Source organism: Marmota marmota, unplaced genomic scaffold (assembly GCF_001458135.2).
Source record: "Marmota marmota marmota unplaced genomic scaffold, marMar, whole genome shotgun sequence".
Lineage (NCBI taxonomy): Eukaryota > Metazoa > Chordata > Mammalia > Rodentia > Sciuridae > Marmota > Marmota marmota.
The window spans coordinates 4363862-4379223 of NW_025999983.1; the positions used below are offsets into that span (position 1 = coordinate 4363862).

Genomic DNA, 15362 nt, shown 5'->3' on the forward strand with positions numbered 1-15362 from the left:
GGAGGGAGGGAGGGAAGGAGGGAGAGGAGAGTGAAGGAAAAGAAAGAAAAGAAACAAGGTGAAAGCCGGGGTCCGGAGGCTTCCGCGGTAAAGACACACTGGTCAAGGCTGAAGGCATGATTACATGCGGGTGGCTGTATTATGTTCTGTCCAACTGGGCCAACTGTCTTTGTCCCCAAAACTGGTGTCATTAGGTGCACTTAGAACTGACTAAACAAATAATATGGAAATCAATATATGTGAATGCAAAATAGACACTTTCATGGAAACTGAATCGAATGCTCTGCTACAAGGTGAGTTGGGAACAGCTGCTTTCAAGTAAGGGAAGGAAAGGCCACAGGAAACTGCCAGGGAAGGAAAAGTGCAAGTTCTTAAGACTTCTAGGCTCAGAATTTATCATGAATGTTTTTCATTTCCATCTGCTTTAAAGATGCTCAAAGGGGAAAGTGTTGACGGTGCACCGTGACTATATTCTGTGCTAAAAGAAAAGAAAAAGAAAATCTAACTCCAGTCCGTGGTTCCTAGACCATGGATAGCACACTTATAAAGTATTATTATTGTTATATAAATCTTACCACCAGAAATCCTTTTTTAACAGTTTATAAAGCCATGATGATAGTACTCCTGGATTACTAGTGCCCTTTTCCATTTATAAGTAATAAAATGTTTTAACCAGAGACATTTCTATTTAATATCATTAATGACACTTTCCCTTTGTTTTTTTGAATAAGTCTTGTATCTTTGTTTTTTATTGGGCCCCACAATTTGTATAGCTGGACCTACTCACAGAAACTTGCTTTTTGAATTTATTGATACCAGTTGAGCTTTTCTGACTAGAATTTCTCTCCAAAAACTTGAAGTAGCTCATCAATACTGTCTTACCAGGTTTGTTAGAAGGGAAGTTAAGTGCTTACAGTATTTCTCTTCAGAAATGGGAGACCTTTTTAACTTAAAATAATGAACATTTCCCAAGACTTCCTCATTTCTTTGGGACTTCTGGGGGCCTTTCTTTGAAGATTTTCTGTTTTCAAATATTGATGACAATAACTTTTATGAAAAGTGTCCGTGGGCTTATGGAGAGTAGTTCTGTCTTAGTGACATAAGACCCTTGGGAACAAAGCTTTCAGAATCATTATATCCTTAAAGAATTCTGCAGGTTCCTATGGAGAAAAGAAAATTAGTCAAAGTGCATCATTGATCCATAAGGATTTTCTCAACTACTGAGGTTTCGGTTTACAGCTGAACCCATATGTAGTATAGCTTTACTGGAGCCAAAAAGAAACACGTTAATCCCATAAAAAAAGCTAAAATTACTAAACCCTGTCAGATTCCCCAGGGACTCTGAAAAGTGATGACTGACGGGGCAAACTAATTTCATATGGGGGAAAAAATGAAAACATAAAGTTCATGCAGCTCTTACTTTGGCCCTCAGGCTGCTCACCTAAGCTCTGGGGCTCTTAGGGAAGAAGCCTCTCTGAGGGGCTGTGTAGCCCCCAGCCACCCGGTTCACAACAGCCAGGTCACACGGCTTCCTATTGGGTCTCTGCCTGCATTTCCAGCAAAGTGGAGCATGGTCTCAGCGTGGCCATCTGTCCAGCATACCCTCCGAGGAAATGACTCGTCAGTTGCTTCCTGCCTCATTCATAGTCACTGCTCAAAGACTCTCCTTCTTGGGAATTGAGCATAAAACATCACAGCTTCAGAATTTCTACTGTGCCAGTCTTTACGGGAGGATAACGGTGAAGAAAAGAAGGAAGGAACGAAGAAAAAGGAGAGGGTGGAAGGAGGGGAGGGAGGGAGAAAAGATTCCTTGCTACAAATATTAAATGTCAATCAAACAATAAGATGAATTAACTGAAAGTCCCTGACTTACTCATACAACTTAACTGCTTTTCCTGTATCAGGTCAACTTCATTCCTGATCTCAATTTTTGCTCTTAAGCAAGTTAAACTTTTTCCAGAACTATGCAGAGGTTTTGATTGACAAACTCATTTCTGGAACTTAGGGTACACCAGCTCACAAGCAACCCGTAAATTTCACATGTTTAACAAATGTTTATTCTCCAGGTGGACTGCAGGATCTTTTCACTTCGTCACACCCAAACCACCTGTCAAATGTCTTATTTAAATCATTTTCATTATTAAACTTTGTTATTTTAGGACCTATTACATAACATTACTGTGTTCAAGGTATTGGAAGGAGAACCTTGTGACTTAAATCTTAAATCCATCTTTTAAGGGAAAGAAATACATCTTTTAACTATCAGTTATTATCCTTTGTGAATTCATTATCTTAATGCATTTTTTAGCACCAAAGTCCTTGAGCAGTTTCTTATGGCCCAGCTCAGCCCTGCCAGGACACATCTTGACACAAGGAAAAGAAATTCCTCTGTCGAACAGGTTTTAGGCTTTTACCAGGAAGGAAAGAAATCTCATATTTACTATCATAGAATATTTTAATTTCATAATATTATCAAGAGAATATTGTGAGCTCTCTTGGGGGAAGGGTGATGCTGGTGATTGAACTCAGGATCACTTAACCGCTGAACTACACTCCAGTCCTTTTTATTTTTTTATTTTGAGACAGGGTCTCACCAAGTTGTCTAGGGACTCGCAAAGTTGCTGTGACGATTCTGAAACTCACAATTCTCCTGCCTCAGTCTCCAGAGTCACTGGGATTACAGTTGTGTGCTACTATACCCAGTGAAGCTCCATTTTAAGATGAGCAAATTGTAGCAAGGAAAAATGATGCAATTTGTTTCAAATCACAGAGTTCATAGAAAAGTCAGAATCTGAAATGTGTCTCTGCATCTACACTTCTCTCTGGGGACTAACAAACATATTGTGCAATAATATAGCATGATTGGCAGCAAACCACTAATCTTTGTATGGAAAATTATAACAAGCAATTACTATAAATAGAAACTCTTTGTAGGTATATTGTATAAAGGGATTAATTAACAAGTGGAAATGGTAATGTGGATTCTGTGTTCTTCTTCTGGGTTTTTATATCCAAAGTGTTATATTTTATCCCTGAAAGAAAGCAAAATTTTTATACAAGAATATGAGATTACTAGTGAAACATATAAATCATTAAAGAAAACAACGGCTGGTTGAAACTTCCAGTGTTTCTCAAAGCTTAGAATAAATTATGGAGCTTTTCAATAATTCATATTTTCTCTTTGCACTCTTGAGGTGAATCTGCATTTTTAAACAGATTTTTCTAGTGAAGGTGACTCATAGAACGCACTTTGAGAAACATCAATTTAGAAATCGAATTAAGGAGGTAGAACAGAGAAATGATCATGAAAATATGGCACCATTTTCAGATACCCAAGGAGAAACTGAGTTCTTAGTCCACACTGTGGTCCATGAATAATGAAGATCATATTGCTACAACCTTCCTTTGAATATCAGTTAGGCTATGAGTAACAAACAGGCTTGTTTTTATGGCTTTGAATTTATGTTCTTAACTGGAATGAGATAGCTCTCGTGTATGTAATATTGTAAGTGCCGAATTATTTATCCTGAAGAATTTCTCTCTACTAAAACCTGTTCTCAGCCTAAGACAGGGGAAAACATGCCTAGTCCTGTCTGCCACTTGTGCTTCCAACCACAGGTGTGTGGCTTATTGAGCCCTGTTTAGGCAGCGTTCCCCAGTGAGAGAGCTGGACACACACTGTCTTGTTGCATGTCCTCAGGTGTCTGCTCGGCTATGACTACGAATCTCCCTACTTTGTGGATGCAGAAACTGGAGGACAGAGTGGGTAACTGAATCACAAGACTGCAGTTGGGTTTAGTGGACACAGTGTCCAGGCACTTAGCCACACAGTCCCCAAGGCAGCCAGATGTCCTATCACAGATGGCCGGGGTGCAGGGGCCACTCTCTCTGGCACCCCGGCAGAGGCGTACCCATCTTGTCTGCCTTGGGAGCCCACCATGTCTCCCGCCCACGCTCTGAATCCAGCCTTACCCAGCAGCAAGGCCTCCAGGGTCCCCCTGCACCAGGAATGGAGCTCAGGAAGGAACATCTTTGCTTTTTCCAGAATTGTCTATTTCAGGCCTCTTTCAGCCCCAGCATCCACTTTCCAGCATCCAGTGTGTTCTGTTTCCCCACAATCTTATGACAGCCTCCTGGATCGCTTTTATTTCTACTCCTGTAGAGGTTTTTCTACACAGAGAGATCCTGGAAAATAGACCAGGTCATGTTACTTCTCTGCCATATATCCCAATGGCCTCCTGTTCCCACCACAGTGACTCCAAACCCCAGTCCTTCCTGAGACCCAGTGAGCAGCCCCTCACGACCCCATGGACATGATTTTCTACTTCTTTCTCCTGATTCCTGGGTCCCCTGATGTAGGGATCACTCACCGACCTCTCTTTGGAAGGCTCCTCAGACGCTGTCCGGCTGCACTCAGAGGTCTGCTCAGTGTTGCTTCTTCAGGAAGCTTCCTAAGCACGTCCCTGTACTCAGAGAAAGGCACCAGAGGACAGGGCTTCCCCAGACTTTCCCCTAGAGTGAGAAGCAAATAGCATGTGCTCAGAAACAACATCTATCAGCAACTCCAGGCAGAGCCAGGAGATTAACCCCTGCACACAGGCCCCAAAGCCACACCCTGGCACCCCCACTTCTATTGTGAGGGAAGAGCTGGGGTCTGGACAGAATGGGCAGGGTCTGACCCTAGTCTCAGTGCTGCCACTCCCCCTTGGTCTCAGCCTGCAGACCGTCACCAGGGAGACCCTCCACTCCACCCTTCCAGGGTTTCTCCACACCTTGCTGAACATGAAGTAGCAAAGACTCACTTTATACCTGTAGTGTCATCCCTCAGGAGGGAGGCAGCCCCCCACGGGCCTGCAGCCCAGGGTTTGGGCCTCCCTCCCAGGGAGCCAGTGCCACAGAGACTGTCTGGAAAGCCTCCCCGGAGCCAAAGCTGGTCAGGTGCTCACAGGCAGGGAAGGAGGCGGCTCGGTTTCCCTTTGACTGCACCCAGAGCAACTCCAGCTCAGAGTCCACTCTGGGAAAATACACTCGTGTTTTTTCATTTAAAACATAAACTCACAGAACCATCTGCTTCAGAGCCAAGCATGCCTGGTTCTGCATTCACGTGTGGAGGGGTCTCAACCACTTTCCTCTGAGGGGCTCATGGGGGGCTGCTGCCATCCCATGAGTTCACTGCAAGCTCCAGTTCCCCCTGTCTCCTAAGGTTCACAGCCTTTCCAGGGCACAAGAAACAGCCCTCTTGGATCCTGAACGACTCCATTCCTCTATTATTCTTCATTATCTAGGGATCACAGTATCTTTGACATGCCACCACTAAGCTCAGGACGGAATCTCACCTGATTTTCATCTGAATCCCTTCGACCAGCTTTTTCTGTACAGAGAGATAGTATAAAAATGATATGAAAGATGTCAAGATTACTTGCTGATCAAGGAGATAATTTGTCCAAAGTGAACTTCTATAGCATGTTTTTGTGTGTTCATGATTTAAGAAAATCCCTCAGCTTTTCCTTCTGGGGAAAAGCTAACAACACTCATGCCAAGCCAGGTTGTTCCCAAGGTGTGAAAGTTTCTGCAACAGTTTCCTTCTGCACATTGTGGTGCTGTGGCCTTGGGTGAGCTCCAGACACAGTGGTCATAATGGAGGTAGACCAGAAGGCTGTGGGGCTTAGGGGCCATAGATAAACTCACCTGATTCTTGGGAGAATCATAGCAGTGAGTCATGGGAGACTCGCTGACTCCTTGATGTACTGAAATCCCCCTTGGTAAAAGCCCACCTCACTGTTGAAAGACCATCTGAACTTGTAGCCTGCTCCCTTTCAATTCAGGAAATGGGTCATCTATCTGGGACTAGCATACAGTGTCTAATCAATATATGTTTCCTGTCCCCTTTTCAATATAATCCCCTTTTCAATTTCATTTGACATATTTGATCTCTGCCTATCAGAGAAGAATTCGGCTTCAAATATTTAAATGGTTTCAGTAACCAAATTTTGAGGCAAACAAGATTAGACACAAATTTTCTGGCTATTTTTATCATTATGTCACCATTATCATAATTTCTATATCAATACTGTATCCTAAAACACTTCTCAATGGTGAATGGAACTTTCCCTCATAACCTCCTCTCCTTTTTTATGAAGCCTGAATTGAGTCCCTAATCGATACCAAAAATGAAGTCTCAGCTTGCTGAGGCCCCGACATTACAGAAGTCTTTGACAAGTTCACCACACTCCCAGTGCTTGCTCTCTTCCTCAGCATTATTCAGAAATGCCAATTAGTTTCGTCTGAAATCTAGCTGTCTGGTGGAAACTTGCAAATGCCTTAGTTTCCCTAGCGATGCCTATGGATTTCTCTGCATCACACAGGAAGATTAAATAAGGCCTCCAGAGAATTCATGCTACCTCTAGCTTTTGGTCAACCGAGAAGATGTCCTCCTGGGAACCCATTAGACTTTACCCCGAGCGGTAAAGTCCAGAGCTCAGCTGCCTGCTAACGAATGGCAGTCCACTTACAGGTCCTTTAGTGCTGGCCCTCTAATCTGAGTTCTGTCCTACACAGAATGGCATTTGTTCTACAGCCCCATCTCTTTCTCTCTCCTGTGACTTCTGGAAGTGACTGTGTTTGCCTTCAGTGTCTCTTTGGACCAATTTAAAGGCTGACATCATGACTATCCCCTTTGTCTCTCCAGGTAACAATTTTCAAAGCCATTACTTCATATTGCATTTGACATGAAAGGAAAAGCAAGTGTTATTTAAAATACCAGTTGGGCAGGTAATAAAACCTGTGACTCATTAAATCCATCCAAGCATGGTTTCCCAAGGTCTCCCCAGGTCTGAACAGTTAACTGCAGTGGAACAATCTGACTGTGTTTAACCACCCTTGATTATTGTCTAATGGGGTAATACACTCCTCCGACTCTCTGATTACATCATATGGAAAGATTGCATTCAATGCATCCTATATTTTTGGATACCGAAATAGTGATACCTGGTAAATTCCAAAATAGTGGTACCTTTGATGGATCGTGGGGAAAGAACTTCCATCTTCTGCTCCTCACAATGCGTACTTGATAATCACAACACATTCTGAGGGCCAGTTGAGAGCTGAAGAGGTCGTTCCCGGGCAGCTGGGCTTTGGAAGTCCAGCTTTGCTTCTGTGTTCTTCTGCTTCTTTGTTCTTTGGTTGTTGTAATTGTGGTAAGTCACCATAACAGAGCTGCAGGCCAAGGCAGGCAGCCTTTCTTGCTTTTGCTACCACTACTGTAGACCGTGAGGAGTAGGCAAGTTACAGTATCAAAATCTATACCTACTGAAGTGCAGACAGTCCCACCACTATTGGTTCCTTCTTGCTCTCACATGATCCAGAAGGAACCAGAATCATAGGAGTCCAGAATTATTTTTCTAGCTTCGAAGATGACCCTCACTGCCGCAGTCCGGCTGCAGCAAAATAACNGCAGTCCAGCTGCAGCAAAATAACCGGGGGGGGATGAACAACTTGTGTACATTGATACAGCAGGAGTAGGAGCCGTTTATTGCAGGACAGGAGCAGTATTTATACATTCCACACAGCTTATCTAATTAGCATAAACTAGATACATCAGTCAACCAATAAGGAATCTCCACACTTAATGGCTCGATGGTGTTACTTCACAAACCACTCCCTCTGGCATTTTGCCAGGCGCCATCCTGACTTGTTTACAGACTCTAACACCTCACCCCTTCCCAGTTTCAGCTTCTGCCCTATCTGATGCCCAAGAAATTGGTTCTCGCTCTCATTTTAAACTGACCTCTTCTTCCAGTTCTTCCTTGTTCCTGTCATTTTGTAAATTCCACATCATATGGCTTCTAGCAGACTATAAGTAAGCGTGCTTTGATGGAGTAAGGACTCAGGTTGTCCTGGTTTAGATCGGAGGTGTTCCCCAAAAGCTCATGTGTGACACAATGAGAGAAAGTTGAGAGGCGAAATGATCGAGTTATGAAGCCTTAACCTGCCCAGTGTTGATCCACTCGAATGAACTAGCTGGGTGGGATTGGAAGGCAGGTAGGGGTGGCTGCAGAGCTCTCTTTGCTTCATGACTGCCATGTCCGGTGGTGCTTCCCCCTCCACACGGTGATGTCCTGCCTCCCCTCGTGCCCAGAGCAGCAGATTCAGCCTTCCAAGGACTGAGACCCCTGAATCCATGAGCCCCAAATAAACTTTTCCTCCTCTTGTTCTTGTCAGGTCTTTTGGTCACAGAGATGAAAAGCCGGACTGAAACACATGTCTCTCAATTAGCAGATGAGAATGAAGGCCCTGGGTTGGTCATCGTCTTGAGGAAGCCGAGATTCTCATTTTCATGTGGAAACAGACTAACCAGAGACAACTCCAAATGACATGGCATCCTTGAGAAGGGGCATGTCAACAAAGTTGAAAAGTTCTGGGAATGTTTTGAACAACAATAGACGGAAGGGAAACTCCATCATACTTGGTGGGTGGGGAGGAGACAAGGTCCAAGAGAAGGGCCAGTCAAGAACTACAGAGAGGCAGAAAAGAGTTTGAAAACTAGTTCTTTAACGCCTTTGGTGTCTAGTTTTGGAAGCCTAACCACTTTTATTCTTGTTTTCCACATGTCCTGACTAAAAACAATAAGGCTCACATTATCAGTAATTGTGAGTAGTCAATAAGACAATTTATGTTCAGTTTAACGCAGTGTCTGGCCACAGTAAATAACAATCAATAGTGACCATTACGGTTACCACTGCTGTTGTTTTTATTAACAGTGATCGTGTGATTAAGACAAGAACGCACATCCGGGCTGATGGATTACATGCTCCAGCGGACCACGGGAGGGAATTAAAACCAGTGAAGTAAACTGAACGTGAAGGCCCTTGAAGGTTATCGGGAATACAAGAAATTGTTTCTGTAAGCAAGGAGGTGTGATCTATCGATGAGAAAGTGGTAGATACCGTTTTGACCTTTGGTTTTGCTTTGTTTTAAGCAGTGAACTCTGAGTCACTGAATAAAGGGAAAGAATCTCATATGGCCTGGTTACGTGCTAAGTGTGTGGTGCTCTGATGTTCGTTACTGTATAATTTTCTTGTGAGACAGAAAAGACGAGAATAGATGCTGGAATTAAAATCCAAGCACGTGTGATTGCCAAGCCAATTCCTCGCTAACACACACTGATGCTCCCCTGCCTGAAGGTTGCTCGTCACATTTAAACTTGCGCCAGATTGTTAAGCTAGAAAGGGGTCAGCCAAATACAGCCCTAGGTCAAATCCTGGTTTTGTAAATAAAATGCTATTGGAATGCCGTCACCCAATGACGTGTTTGTGTGTGACAGCAAGATGAGTAGTGACAACAGAGTCACAGCCAGGAAAGGAGAGCCAGTTTACCTGCTGACCCTATACAGAGAAAGGTCACCTGCCCTGGGCTGAAACATGGCTGTACCCGGGAAGCCATCTCACTCTCCACCTCTTGCGTGATGCAGGCTTACTCTCTAGATTGGTTCAAATTATTTCATTGTAAAAACCTTCTTTAGTTCTACGTCAGTTTCAACAGAAAGCCCAGACTCCCTGTGTAGAGCAGGGGACTATCCCTCGTACAAAACACTCAGAATCAGGTATCTCTGGACTTCAGAGGTTTTGCGATTTGGGAATGTCTGTGCAAACATGGTGACTTCTCTTGGGAACGGTACTCAAGTCTAAACTGGAAATTAATTTACATTCTGTCCTATGCACTTAGCCCAAAGCTCATTTTACACTATAGTTTTAATGATTTCATGCAAGAAACAGTTTCACGTGTGGAATTTTCCACTTGTGGTACACCCCCCCCCCCCCCGCACTCCAAGTTTCAGAGGCTGGAGCATTTGAGATTCAGATTTTCACATTGGAGCAGCTCAATCTGGGCTTGCTCCGAGTCCTGCTGTCACGGCTCTGACTTCTCCCTTTGTCTTTTCTGTTACTTTCCCCACATGGACAGTCCCCACTGGTGGCCTGATGGCTGCTCTCTCCCCTGAGGCCTGAGCTCCAGCTGTTCTCCCCATGGACCGTGTCCTTGTTACAGCTATGCCTGCTTCCCATCTTCCTATCCCAGTCACCATCTCCAAGGGAACCCACTCCCAGTGCGCCTCCAGCCAGTCCTTCCTTCTTTCCAACTCACAGAGCCCTTGCTGCTCCTCCAGGGCCATCCTCCAGTTCCAGGCTTCCCCAGAAACCACCTCCAGTGGACCCTGGGTGTCTTGGTTCATTGCCAGGTCCCTGCGTCTTATCCCCCTGTTAGATTGCAAGCTCCTCGCGGGAGTGTCAGTCACCTTCGCCACCCATGTTACTGAGCACTACTTCCTACACTAACTGCGTGATGGAAACCTACAGAGTGATATAATGTCCCTCCACAAAACATTTCCTAAAAAACACAGGAATGGCCTCTTGGGTCAAAGAGCAAATAATCTGAATATATTTCAATTTCAGATGAAAAGTAATGTAAGGTTATATTTGTGTTAATGTGAGGCTAAAATATAAAGATTTTAACAATCCTGACCATAGTTCCATTGGCTGGCAGAAAGACTGAAGCTCTGTGAGACTCAGCCTCTTAGGCGCATCTCATCTTGCCTGGAATTTTCGCATCATCTTAGTAATGGAAGAGATGTCTCCAAAATCACTGTCCTGGGCCAGGCTTTCTGTTGTGCTTGCCAAATAATAAAGATAATAAGGACAAGGACAGACTGAGTGGACTGGCGGTGACCTGAGGCTGGGGAGACGACGGGAAGGAGGAATGGGGGAACTGACAAGGAGAACTGGCCATCAGAGAGGGGTAAGAAGCACCTGCGTGGGTGAGACAGCCATGTTCGCTGTTCACCTCCAGAGGCAGGAAACAGGGTCTGGAACATTTTCACCATGAAGAAACGGCGGGTGTCAAGGAGACAGATACACTCAACCTGATTTAAACATCACATGATTCATACGCTCATCACAACATCACAGGCCACCCGCTAGCCTGGATGGTTTTATGTTTCATCTATCAGCTGAAAATGAAAATAATAAAATACTAGAGGACAAAAAAGAACATGAGTCTTGGGAAGCCGTCCCAGTGGCCTGCCTTCAGGAGCAACCCATCTCTGACTAGCAGAGACAGCCAATGGTCCTTTACTAAAAAATACTATTAGTACAAGGAAAAATGAAAACAAATGTGTTGACAAGTTCATATTTGATCATCTAACTTCCTCGGGTTTCATTGAATACTTGTGCTCATTTCATGTTATTAGATTTGAGAATTCTAATATTTCATTTAGTTTTCATGATTTTGCTATTTGTTAACTACTGAAAACTAAAGGTGGCAAATTCATTCAGATTTTCACACACTGGCCAAGGATTTTCTATAAAGCAGTTACCTATTAGAAAACATTCAGAAAAGCACATTTATTTTTAATAAAATATGAGTGTGTGTATATATATTTGTTGTTTATAGATAGAATTATCTAGATAATTAGAATTTTAAAAATTATTTAGCAAGAAAATATGCTGGCTTCTTCTAATTCTACTGGCAAAGCTATGGAAATACATTCTTTTTTTCTGGAATAAAATTATATAACTAGATCTTTTTGGTTAGGAAACAAAAGATCTGAGATCATAGAGGCCCAGGCCAAGAGGAAGGCACGGAAAAAGCCTCTGGACACAACTTTCTTCTTGCTGACCTTGAACACAGAGAAGCGACTGCTTAGCCTAGGATGGACTCTGTGGTTGGGCACCGGAGGTCTCCCACAGTGGACAGTGCAATAACTGTACAGTTGAGGTCATCTTTTTTTCCACAGGAGCAGAAATTCCCGTTGAAAACAACTGAATTTGTTGGTGGCTTACGGAAGCCTTCTGGTTTTCTCACTCTAGACACTGAGCCTCTAGACACTCAGTTCTGTGGGGTTAACCAGGTACCCTACCCAGAGACAGGAAGACAGAGAGGAGAGGATTCTTGAAAGAAGAAAGTAGACTTTTCAATAAGAGACGGGTGCCATGAAGCACGGCTCTGCGTGTCGCTGAGGCTGGACCCTCCATCGTTCCATCTGTGCTCCTGTGATGAAATATTTGAGACTGGACAACAGAAGATCAAGGTGCCAGCAGATCCAGCCTCTGGCAAGGGCTACTTTCTCCTTCCAAGATGGCACCTTATTGTTGAGTCCTCATATAGAGGAAGGTGTAAGAGAAAAAGTCTCTTCCCTGCAGACTTTAGATGTGGGCTCTGCTCCCTGGATCACTTCCTAAATGCCCCCACCTCTTAATATTATCATGTGGACGATTTTCAACGTGAATGTCACGGGACAGTTTCAACCATAGCAGCCATTAGACACCCACAGTGAGGTGTGGAAACAGTCCAGCTGTCCTGAGCTCAGAGCCAGTCATTTTGGCAACCATGTTGTATGAGGTATTATTTTAAAACCACTAAGAACGAATTTGTTGTATGTTTAATTTTTAGATTTTTATCAGCTAGAAGTTAAAATCCTGGTTATAAAAAAGAGAAAAAATTGGTCACTGCTCAATGGAATATGCCCCTTGCTGATCTGTGGTGCCTGAATCAACACCCCCAGCTCTGTTTACCTTTAGTAAAGCCATTCCTATTTTAGCACTTTGCAATCTACAACTTTCAAATTATTTATAATCCACTTAATCTCCATAAAACCCCAGTGAGAACATATTTTCTATCCCATGTCACTGAGTGAGCGCAGTTCACGAGTGAAGGAGCCTGGGTGCACACTCACCTGCAGTCTAGGTGATACGCCCCAGGTGTTCTCGGAAGTTCTGACATGCAGGAAGGTGATACACACGCCATAACTGATACGATCAATTAAGAGGAGGCTTCTTCTAAGGGGCCAAGGAAAGAGTGGGCAAGGGTAAGATGAGAAGCAAATAGGAGAATACTGCAGCCCTGGAGGTTAGACAGGACAGAAGCACAGCAAACTTCCCCTCCTGGGCTCCAAACCAAACCTGACTGACAGCACGGCTGATGGCTCCCTGCTCCAGGTGGAATCCCTTGCTCCCTTTTTGACTGCTAGACTTTCTTAAGTGAAAAAAAAATACATAAATAAGTGAGGGTAGAACAATTAGTGAACCTCAGACTTCCAATGAAGACTAAGAGGCTTCCTTCATTTCAACTAATATCTCCATTTTTATCTGTCAGCATTAAGAAAGGAGAAAGATTATCCACTCAAAGGCAGCTGCCATCCAATTAACACTTGACTCCAAGTAATAAATCATATTGCAGGGCTTATTGACAACCTGTAGGACATTATCTTTCAGTGCCACCTGGCATGACCTTTAACTCAGAAGGATTTAGAAGATGTTCAAGTGCAGCAATTCAGGGGCTGCCACAGTCCCTGCTCATGGCACCTATGGCTGATGCAGGGGAGTGCCAGCAATGCAAGGAAGGGCAGGCTTTGCTGGAAACACAGCCCCTGCTGATTAAGCACCACCCAGCATCTCATGGGCACACGCTCTATTTTTAACACATATATTTAAAATCCACTTGAACTGGATTTTCTTTCTCAAGACTTCATTATCGCTACCTTTTTTCCCCCAGAGAAAAATCAAATGTTTTGTAATGCAGTTTGTGTAGAACATGATTCTTACACCACAGAAAATTCCATTAAATGTCAGAAGAATTTAAAGTCTTGTTGATGAGAATCACAGGCTCGGGAAATTTCTAATATTTAGACCTTTGGAAACATTAATAACCAATGAGTGTGAAAATCTTTTAGAAATCCCTATTTGGCTTTAGAATACAATATGATCACCAGTGTATTAAAAGAAACCAGCAATTATGCATGTAAAACAAGGGAGAGATTTGTAATGCTTTTATTTTGGTGCCATAGAAGCATTTATTCTCATACAGTCTCATATATTTCAAGAATATAAGCATTTATCCTCATTCAGTTATTCACTATACTAAATAACAACGTCTATATGACTGTTAAAATAATTTGCTATTTTGCTTTATCTAGTGAGCACTGAGAGAAACAAAATATTGAAAGAAAAACAGTGGCAGAATTTTAATATAGAAGGGGATGTCTTCAGGAGACAAAAGAAGTTCAGCACAGAAGAGCATGCATATGGAGACACGTGCACACACAACAGCCTCACCTAAACTCAAGAGCAGAAATCCTGCAAGACACGTTTCCTTCCGGTTAAACACTAGATTATTTCAGAAAATATTCCTATCCCTAACAAGTGTTCATATTTCCTCGTAAGAATATTCTAAACCTTCCCAGCCTCTGCCTTCCTGCTCCAGCAATAATTACAGTCCTAGATGTATGAAGCTCAATGGTGCAGACAGTAAAATATTCAGCAAAGAGCTACTGTGGAGACTAGATAATTAATCTCAAAAGTAATCAGACTGAAAAGTTAGGAAAGAACATCATCTGGGGAAAATACTTTTGAACTCCATACAAAAGATGCTACTAAAATTTACAAAAGATGATAACCTGAGCCCAGTCCCAATTTCCACACTGATTCATATATATATATATATATATATATATATATATATATATATATATATATATGGTTTAAGAGGAGATGGGAAAAGGGGTTAAAAACTTGGTCCATGAAAGATTCACACTGGCTGCCTACATCCCAAAACTCTGCCCTAATCTGAAGTTATTATTGTTTTTATTTCACAATAAGTATGTAAAATGGACATGAGTTTTAGATTTCATTTCCTAAATATGATCATGGAGAGTCAACCTCTTCTTCTCTGATCTCAAAAATAAGCAAAAAAAAATCTAATTTATGAGATCTCTGAGAACTAGATGAGATGAATTATGTGGCATGCTTAGCATGATGCTTGATACATACATTAAACAAATGTTGGTGCATTTAGTACCTAAATATGAGTTCCCTTTGCATTTGGTACAGGAAATTCCTACAGTCTGATATTAACATATCATAAAGCAGCAGAATATAATGATACTTGAAGACACAAATTTTTTCTTTAGTATTCACACTACCCTGATAAAAGAAAATTATCCAAGTTACAATTTTATAAATCTGCCTTGCAGTAGTTCCCATAGGAGCTCAACAAAGCAGATTTGTCATGATTTAAGCACAATTGATGTGTGTTCCTCTTGAACTAAAAGGACACCCTTGTGTTTAAGCTTAGTGTTTGAGCTCCTGTGGCACTTCCATGGCATGTGCCCATTTCTGGTGTTAACTGCTGGCTCATAGACAGCTTTTCACATGCACCATTTTGATTTTGGGGTTTCTGTTAATTCTGCCTATGTTGGCACACTCTTCTTCTGTGTATTTTCCTTAGGGTCCTGCCTGACGGAGTTATAATGAAAGGTTCCTAAATTAAGCACAAGGGTAAGTGGGGGCTGTGGCTCTCTGTGCATTCCCTCA

At 42.7% G+C, this 15362-nt stretch overlaps 1 long non-coding RNA gene across 5 annotated transcripts in view; it reads right to left on the reverse strand.

Annotated features, from left to right (window-relative positions):
• LOC125617605 overlaps positions 1-15362 on the reverse strand; it is a 126348-nt gene that overhangs the window by 3004 nt on the left and 107982 nt on the right. For 3 of the 5 annotated variants that reach the window (XR_007348659.1, XR_007348661.1, XR_007348657.1), the window contains 3 exons: positions 12728-12830; positions 4375-4512; positions 1390-4185 (listed from right to left, as the gene is read on the reverse strand). This is a non-coding gene — a long non-coding RNA (uncharacterized LOC125617605). Of the gene's footprint in view, positions 1-1389; positions 4186-4370; positions 4513-12727; positions 12831-15362 lie in introns of those variants that run through there. The other 2 variants (XR_007348658.1, XR_007348660.1) reach the window with 2 other exon arrangements.